Raw genomic sequence first — 9,670 nt, forward strand, 5'->3', positions numbered from 1 at the left:
CAGGCCTGTGGGTGGTTTGCCTCTAAGGAAAGGCAAAGATTTGTAAATACTAAATATGAGGAGTGGTGAGGGACTGGAATGAAATTCCCAGAGAAGCTGTGGCTGCCCCATCCCTTGGAAGTGTCCAAGGCCAGGTTAGACAGGGCTTGGGGAGCAACCTGGGCTAGTGGAAGGTGTCCTTGCCCATGGCAGGGGGTGGGAAATAGATCTTTAAGTTCCCTTCCAACCCAAACTATTCCTGGGATTTTATGAAGCACTGCTAGCACAGGTTAACCTGTCTCCCATTGATCCCTGTGCTCCAAACACACAGTGGGACCTTGAGCTGGGAACAGAGCGGTGATGGATGCACCTCTGGAATAAGTGCATTAAAAATCTCCAGGGGAAAAAAAAAAAAAGCCTATCAGGAAATCAGGCTTGATTTTATTACCATTTGGTGGACAGGCAGCGACAAGAGTTTCTATATTCATGAATTCATCAGGCTCATATTTCAAAAATAACAAATATTATTATTATTATTATTGGAATGAATATCTCTATTATGTACTGAGTGATTGTAAGTACTTACTGCCTCCAGCACAGGAACTACCTCAAGAAAAACACAAACAAATGATATTTCTGTAGTGGCTGCCACAGGGTTGTGTTGGGTTGTTTGTTTTTTTTTTTTTTTTTAAGTAAGAAAGGTATTAACCAGAACAACAGCAATAATCATAACAGAAATAAAGTCATTAGAAGGCTGTGTATAACACTACCAGGGTTCTTTCTGTCAGGCAAATTGAGTTTGGGGCACATGATTTGAAAACAGTGAGGTTTTCCTTGTTTTCTTGGAGCTCTGCCTCTACTAAAAGCCTCACACTCCCTGCTTGCTTTAGCCCACGTACAGAGGAAGGGAAGGGAAATAAATCTGGGGTAAATGATTCCTGATCCAGTCTTGGATGGAGGATGACAAGGCTTTTTGCTCCAAGCCTCTTATCGACATCCCTTTTTCCCCAAGGCCCCTCTGTGCCTCCTTGGCTCGTGTACTTTGGGGGTGGGGCTTTCCCTGCCCCCAGGCACCTTTCCTGCTGCTCCTCCTTTCCTCCCTCTCCTCTCATTTCACAGAACATTCCCAGCTGGAAGGGACCCCTAAGGATCGAGTCCAGCTCTTAAGCTGGGATCAAACCCCCAACATTGTCAGGAGCACTGAACCAGCTGAACTAAACCCAGGCTTTACAGAGAGCAAGGAGAGGAACCAACTGACCAGAAATTATGCACTTGCAAGCTAAATCTGGATAACTCTGGGAGAGAGCAGGTGGGCTGGGATGGATGGCTTTCCTCCAGCTCACTGGCAGCTTGGGAAATGAAATCAAGACAGAAGGGGCTGCAGAGCTTCCTGGGAGCACAGCCTGGTCTCCCCTGCCATCACAGAGGAGTTTAGGGCAGGATTAGAGTCCCTCTTCAGCCTCCTTCCCCTATTGTCCCCTCCCTGCCTTCTCCAGGCTCCATCCTGACCCCTCTTCCCACATGATCAAAGAGCTGCCTTGGTGTCATGACCTAGAAAATCAGAACCCAAGATTTTTCCAAGAGGCCCAGCCTGGCTGTCAGCACGTTTTGACACCAGTCCAACAAGATGGAATCCAAAAAGATGGGATCCCACCATGCCAAAACACAACATTCGCTTGAGCATCTGCCAAAACAAAACTAGCAGACTGCTGAGAAGGCTGTGTTTTCCAGGATTTTTTTTTTAAAGGAATGCACAATGGCAAAGAGGATCACTGTGAGCATCTTCAGCTCCCCAGGCTATGAGGGCAAGGACCCCTTGAGAGCTGGAGGGGACTTTTACTACAAATCACAAAAGACGTCGAGTTGGAAGGGTCCAACAAGGATCCTGGGCTCCAACTCCTGGCCCTGCTCAGGACCATCCCCAAATGGTGGGAAAACTTAAACTTCTGGCCCTGTGGGATGGCAAGTTGCTTTGCTGCCATGCTGTAACAATCCCAGCATATCCCTCTCCAGAATCCAGGATTTCCCCCTGGAATCACTGTGCAAGTTGCAGAGCCTTGGTCTGTCACAACAGAGGGGAGGAACAAGTTCCATATCACCTTCATTCCAGTCATGTCCTGCTGAGAAAAATCAGAATTGCATTTTGAAGGCTTCAATTAAAGGGGAACTCGCCCTCATTAACTCTGCCCTTTGTGTCCATGACATCAGAGATGGGAAAAGACCTTCCCATGAGCAACACTCTGGCTCCAGATATTAAAGGAGGTTTGTAAAAAAGATGAGGACAGGCTTTCTGATAGGCCCTGCTGCAAGAGGACAAAGGGGAATGGCTTTAAACTGACAGAAGGCAGATTCAGACTGGGTAGCAGGAAAAAATTCTTCCTGGAGAGGGTGGGGAGGGACTGAAATGGAATTCCCAGAGAAGCTGTGATTGTCCCATCCCTGGAAGTGTCCAAGGCCAGGTTGGACGGGGCTTGGAGCAACCTGGGCTAGTGGAAGGTATCCCTGCCCACGGCAGGGGGTGGGACTGGGTGATCTTTAAGCTCCCTTCCAACCCAAACCGTCCTGGGATTCTGTGATCTCCAGATTAGAGAGGACAGGGGGGAACAAAAATGCCAGGACAGCAGAAAGGTGCATCTTCAAAGAGAGGAAGCCTCTTGGAAAGTTAGAGAAATATGTACTTGTAGGTAGAAAGGCAACTGCCAGCCAGCAAAAGCAGGACCAGGCTTTTCCTTGGGTTTCCAGGAATTTCCTTCCCAGCATTCCCTCCAAATTAAACAGATAATTTGTGTTTGATGATAAAGGTGGGTTGGGGAAGGGAGGCAGATGGGAACCTGGGAGAAGAGGTGGGGAATGAACCCCACATGTGGGGTGAAAACCCTGGAGGGGACCCAGAGGAATCCTGAGGGATTGGGGGATCTCCATCCCATTGAGGGAGAAGCCACACATGGTTTGCAGAGGGGAGGGCAGAGACTTCTGAAGAGTTTTGTGGGTCAAGTGGCACTGATTGAGCCCTTCCAAGCAACTGGATTATAGGAAAAATGAGGGAAGATAAGGAAAATGAAAAGCATGAGTGAGCCAGCTCTGGATGTTTTAACCCCTTTTTAGTCAGACACGAGATTGTAGGACAAATTCTGAAGGAAACATTAATTAAAGGCACTGAGAAAAATGAGATAAAGTGCAACATGGGTTTACCAAAGGCAGTTTGTGCCAGACTGTGCTGACATCTTCCTTTGATAAGATAATTGGTTTTCCAGACAAGGGAAATTTGGTAGATCTAATCTATCTAGTGTTCAATAAAGCATTTGATATGGTGCCACATGGGAAATTATTAGTGAAGCTCGAGAAAATGAGAATTAACACAACTCCGAAGCAGAGGAGCCGGGGCTGGAGCAGTGGGATTGGCGGGGTGGGGGTCCAGAAACCCTGTCCTGAGGCCGTTCCTGGGAAAACCCCTGCACCTCTAAGGCTAGGAGGGGACTGGTGAAGTTGTCTTGCTTACCTGGATGTCCTGCATCGTGACTGGAGCTGGCGACCTTGAGCGCCGGGAGCGTCCCTGCAGACTTTGCAGGGATGCAACTGCACCGTGAGATGGCAATGTTGGTCCGCCGCAGAGCAGCCCTCGCCCCTCATCTTCCAGCTCGAGTTTTTCCCTGCCTGGACACATTTCAGTACGTACTCCAAGAAATATGTGATTGCAACTGCGAAACGAGGCTGATGGTGGAAGGTAAATCAGCCCCGGGAAGAGAACATGGTTAAATACCTCAGACAAGAAACAAGGCATCTCTTCCTTGATCTTCACCGCAGATCCAGCCCAAAGAACCTTTCCCAGTGCACAGAAACACCCCGAAGCACCAAAGCCTGGCAACATTGCTCAGGGGAAGCGCCAATACGTGCAGCAGAGGGAGAGGAGGAGACAATTTTATATAGAAATAAAAATCTGCTTATCCCTTTCCTGTATTTTTAGCTTAAATTACACCTAAATGCCATCTGATCAATTCAGCTGAAATGAGCCCTTAATCCTAATAAGTCTTGATCACCTTTTTAAACCTCGTGAAACAGCAGGGAAGTATTTGCCTGAAGTATTAACACCTTGATTCAGATTTCTCTGGCATGGAGCTCCCTTACCTCAGCATAAAATGCTGCCATCAATATTAAACAAGGAACTGGAGAGGGTCGAAGGAGTGCCTTGGGCTGCTTCTTCTCCCAGTGCATCACATCTGGTCACTCCAGCTCCTTCCTCAAGTGGGAAGGCACATTAAATCTCTGGGAATTCACCAGTCAAGGCAGGTTGTTCTGCCTGGGCTGAACTGAACACATCCCACCTGGGCCATTCCTGCTTACCAGGGATGCTTTAACCCAAAGAAAAGCAGGGAAGATCAAGGAAACAAGGCTGGACTCCATGACCTCAGAGGTCTTTTCCAACCTTAAGAATTCCCTGACTCTGAAGACACTCCTCAGGAAAACAGCTGGTGCTAAATTTCACCTCTGCTGCAACAGATCTAGCCAAGAATAGGACTCAGGATTTTCTTCAGTTCTTTGAAAAAAAAAGCTTGGAGGAGCTCATTATTCCTCAAACCCAGAAGAGTTTTGTCAGTTTTAATAAATCTTCAGGGGGACTTTGAAATATTGGATTTGCCAAAGGATGCTGTCTCAGAGAAACGTGGGTAGTAGCAACCCACTGTAACCCTTCCCTCCATCATTAGCCATTGTGATGCCTCCTGAGTGCTGAAATTTATACATTATTAGTGCTATTTTCCAGATTCCTTGCCTTTTTTTTTTTTTTTTGAGCACCTGTGGTAGCCTACACAATAAAATGTTTTCTTTCTCCCCCTCATTTTCCAGCTACCCAGGAATTCCTTTAGGTCATCTCTCACTTCCCAAATGATGGGTTAGAGCTCTAATAGAGCAGGGAGTGGTGGGCAAGAAATCTTGCTCAAGTCTGGCCCCAGCTGCTCCAAATTAGGGGTTGTAAATCCAGGTGGATTCCTTTGAATGATTATTGCTCCCAGCTTAGTGTTTGATGGAGGGTAGCTTTTTTCTGGTCGCCTGCTCAGCACCCTTTTTGGGTTCATCAGTAAAGCTGGTGCTGAGTGTGCTTGAGGTCTTCTGGAGGGAGAGGAAGGGGGTAGAGGGATCCTCAAGGTGGTAGCATTTCCATTGCTAACCAGGAGCAAATCGACTGGCAGCAGCAGGAAAAGCATCTGGGAAAAACGAGGTTGTGCTGGGAGTGCCCCAAGGACGTGGGGTCAGCTGAACCAGGGGAGAGGATGGGATGGACAAAGCAAGTGTGGGTGTGGGGATGAGGATGAGGTGAGCAGTGTGAAACTGCTTGTTCTGGGAAATAAAACAGTAGGAAGAGAAATAAAATCCGGGTTGCAGCCTCTTCTGGAGCTCAGGGCTTGCAGGTGCCGGTCAGGGGAGTGGCAAACCAAGATCAGGCGTGGAGCAGATGGTGGGGGAGACCATGCTTGGGTCTCCAGCTCAGATCTCTCCTTGGAAGACTGAATACAGCCCATTGGGAGTGGATTTTACCACCCCCCCGTTCACCTCCAGAGCAGGGTGGTGATAAGATTTTCAGGATCTCATTTTCTAAGGGGTCCATGGAAAAGGGTTTTCCCTCCTGGGATCCACCAGCCACACTGATCTTACACCCTTCAGGAATGTAGGTGTTTGGTCTCCACCTTCTACACATTGTCCTGATGGGCCAAATGCTGGTTTTGTAAATCCTCTGGAGCTCCATCCCACACCTCCTTACATCTGGAGCACGGTGCAGATCATGAATGTGGCTGTGCAAATATCCCTTCTCAGGTCAGCATTTCCTTCCTGGAGCCCTGCAGTGACTGAGCAGCTTTGGAGCTCTCTCCTGTTTAGCAATAAATAAAAGGATCAAGGCCTTGACCTCTGGAAACCCATAGTGACCCCACTGTTGTGCTGCCAGGCCCAAACCACTGCATTAAACTGGCAGGGAACATAAATCTGGGAAGAACTAATGAAGACCCCCAGGGCCACCACTCTCCACAGCTGTCTTGTTAACATGATCTAGGAAAGACAGGGGGCCCTTAAAAAGGTAAAAACCCAGAGATAAGTGACACATTAATGTCAAGGAGAGACGTTGACAAGGAGTGCTGCAGAAGGGTTGCAGAGCTCCCAACCCAGCAGCACCACTGCCAAGGGGGCTGGGGGAGAGGGGGGCATTCATCCCTGCAAAACCCATCCAAAATCAGCGTCATCTTCAAAGGCAGGGAAAGGTCTCACCCTGTGGCACGTCCCTCCTCTCACTGTCTAAAGCAGAGTAGATGTGAAAGCCTTTTTGGTTTTGTCTTCATGCCAGCAGGGACTGAAGCTCTTGTGGGCAGGGGGACACAGGGTCTCTCTGTCTCATCTAAAAGGCCCAAGATCAATAATTTATGAGGGGCAGGAGAATTTTCAGAGGTGCCCAGGGAGGTACCTCTGTGGGCAGTGAGAAAGGGCAAGGGTTGGAAAAAATCAGCCTCTTGCCAAGTCCAAGGTCTGGAAGTTGGAAATGGGAGTGAAGGTCTCCTGGTGAGGAGGGTGGCACTGAAATGGTTTTGGGTTCAAGTGTTGCCTGTGGGATGGCTGATCCAGGCAATTGTCCAGGTGGGGATGGCCAGGAAGCCTTGGTGGCCAGGGCCATCCCTCTGTGGGTGACAGTAAAACAGGATGAGACAAAGCAGAGTCTCAGGTCCCCAAACTTGCCTGTCCTTGCTTTCGACCTTCCAAAATGACTGGCAGATGGATGGCAAAATTGCATGGGACAATAGAGAGCCAGGTAATGATCCTGAAACTGTTTCCAGGCTGGCTGCTGCAGCACAGTTCTCTGATGCTCCAGGACAGAATTACACTGGCTTCCAAGTCCTGCAGGCGCTGATTTCCCCTAAAATTGTATTTTGGCCACTCTCTGTCCCAGCTGCTGTTGGGGATCCCAGTGGCACCAGGAATCAGGTGGGTTCCCATTGTGTTCATCTGTCAACGAGGATGACGTGCCAGGAATGGATTAAACCTCCACCCCAGAGAGCTGGGGAGCCCCAGTACCAGCCTGTGGCCCCTGCTAATCCTATTCCCTATTAATTTGTTATCCCATTAACACCTTGCACATTTCTTTCTCTCACCTGAGAGACTTCTGGGGTCCTTGGAATATGGTATTTTGTTGTTAAGAGAGCGAGGCAGCAAACTCTTCTCATCTCAGCCTAGAAATCCCTTGATAGAGAGAAAGAAAACTGCTGCTTTGTTTCTTTCAATCAATACTATCCATTAAGATCCGTGTCTAACAGCTCCACGTCCCAGTGAATAACTGAATGAGCTCCCTCCTGCTCCCTTAAACCTTTGGAAACAGCAAATGCTCATCTAAAAAGAACAATTTGATATCACAGCCCTGTCTGGGCCAGGAGGGTGGAGGAGGGGGCCGCTTTCTTTGAGGGATGGAAACAGAATTGCTCCTGACTTGTATAAAGAGGAAAAGAGGGCAGAGGGAGACATGGCCCTGGTTCTCCAGAGACCTAGCAGAGGTGGGTGAGGGAAGCTGGGACAGCAGTGCCCTCCCCAGCACTCCTGCACCAGGGTGTCAGAGATTTCAGGGTGTAAAACCTCCAGCCCTGAGCCAGCAAGGGTAGAATCTGTGCAGGTCCATGGGCTTTAGGGGTGGGCTGTGAGCTGAGCTTGGCCTTGCTGAGCTGGCTGGCAGGTCTGGGCTGCGGCAAGGCAGGGATCACAGGGAATATGGTCCCTCTGGAGCACAGCTGGATCATGATGTGCTATGGGCAGGATCCTGCTGCACTGTGCACATGCTGGAAGTAAGTTTTACTCTCAGAGGCCTCGTAGTGAGAAACCTTCCAGTTCCATCTTCAGCCTGTCCAAGTGCAGCTCTCGCACAGCTGTCCTTGTGCCTGTCACTGCAGGTACAAGCAGTGTTACCAGAGGCCCAGTGAGCTGGTGGGTGATCCATTCCTGAGAACATTCAAGGTGAGGGCTCTGAGCAACCTGCTCTAGTGGAAGGTGTCCCTGCCCATGGCAGTGTTGCTGTACCAAAGCAGCACTAAACTTGATGCTTCTCTTGCCTTTGGAACCCTGAAACAAACTGTCTGTTTGCAGCAGGGAACCTGAAGGGAAAGGAAATGGGAAGGGAAATGGGAAGGGAAATAGTCATTCACTGCACAGGCAGCTGCAACAGAGTATTCCTCCCTGTGAACATTTCAGAGAGACATTTGGGCCAGAAACACGCATGGAAGAAGGCTGAGGGGGTGATGGCAGCACGTCTGAGGAGTGTTTGGTGCCTGGAGAAACAAACCCATGAAGCAGTGGCTGCTGCAATGCCTTGCAAAGACGTGGAGCTGTGGAATGCTTTTCCCTGCCCACCTGCCCCTCCGGGAGCGTGGCACTGAGTGAACAGTAAGTGAGAGTGCTCCGGGAATGTGATCTGTGCTCATCACTGCTTTGGAGGTTCATCGGTTACCGGCACCTGATCAATACTTTATTATTGCAGCGATCGATCCCCGCTTTGTTTGTGAACTTTCCTCCACTGATGTACATCAAAAAGTTGAACAGCATTGAGAAGGTTTAAATCTCCATCTTGAGACAGAGAAGAAAAAGAAGGTGCTTTTGAGCCAGAGCTCCCAGCACTGCAATATCTCAGTGAATATGCTGGGGTAGCGTGGGGTGCTCTTCTCTCCAGGGAGGAGGGTCAGATGACCTCTTGGTCTCTTAAAGACTAATTACAGCCAGACCCTGGGTTGGAATGAGGTAAACAGGCTCAGGAGGGTTTGTGCATGGCAAGCTGCTGGAGCAAATACCAGTGGAGGCTGTTGCTCCCTGACCATATCCCTTGTGGCCCCTTCTTGTTTCCAAGGTGCTGCTGGAGAGGGTGGTAGTGGACATTATTCTCCTAAGAGCAGCTAAACCTGGGCTACCAGAGGTCCCACTGGGTTGGGAGAGTGATGGTGGTGCTCCTCGAGGAGCTCTCTGCCACTCCAGACTCAATTCAGGACATCCTGGTGTAGTTGCTCTGTTTCAGTCCTACATGTCCTCATCCTCAGGGTGATCCTGCTCTATGCAGAATGAGGAGCAGGAAGTCTCCTGACATGCCAGGACCAAAATTCCTTGCAGCCCAAACCTGCACAGTGGCTTTGGAAAGAGGCCAAGGAGCTCCTGGCTGCTTTGCCTCCGTGAGCAGGACACTCCCATGCCCAACATTCCCCTGGCTATCCAGTGGCAGAGGGAAACTTTTGGATAAGATGCACATTTGGAAGGGAAACCCAGTAGTTTTCTTATGGTCAGATGCAAATGGAAAAAGGGCCCCACACAATGTTTTTGCAGGACAAGGAATCCTCCAGGGAGGCGGAACCAAAGTGGTGTTGGGGTTGTACACGGTGCATTTCCTCAGCGTCCCCCTGCACACTCAGTGTGCTGTTCTGCAGCTCTCACAGTGACTCCCCCTCTGTTATCCCAGATTTTTAATTTCTCTGGCTGCACACCCAGCTGTTGTTTGTTTGCAACATCCCCTCATCTGGAAACACAGGAGAGGTTGAATGTGGGAATTTCAGTGCCAAAGGCTGGCCCTGGAGGTGTGGGATGAAGAGCCACTGTCAACATTCATACACCACACCAGCAAACCCAGGAATGCTCCCCCTTAGCTTGGTGCCCTGATGATCCCATGGCCATGAAGACCATTTCCTAC

Source organism: Empidonax traillii, unplaced genomic scaffold (genome assembly GCF_003031625.1).
Source record: "Empidonax traillii isolate 1590-97213 ecotype Southwest subspecies unplaced genomic scaffold, ASM303162v1 scaffold40:size2234952, whole genome shotgun sequence".
Classification (NCBI taxonomy): Eukaryota; Metazoa; Chordata; class Aves; order Passeriformes; family Tyrannidae; genus Empidonax; species Empidonax traillii.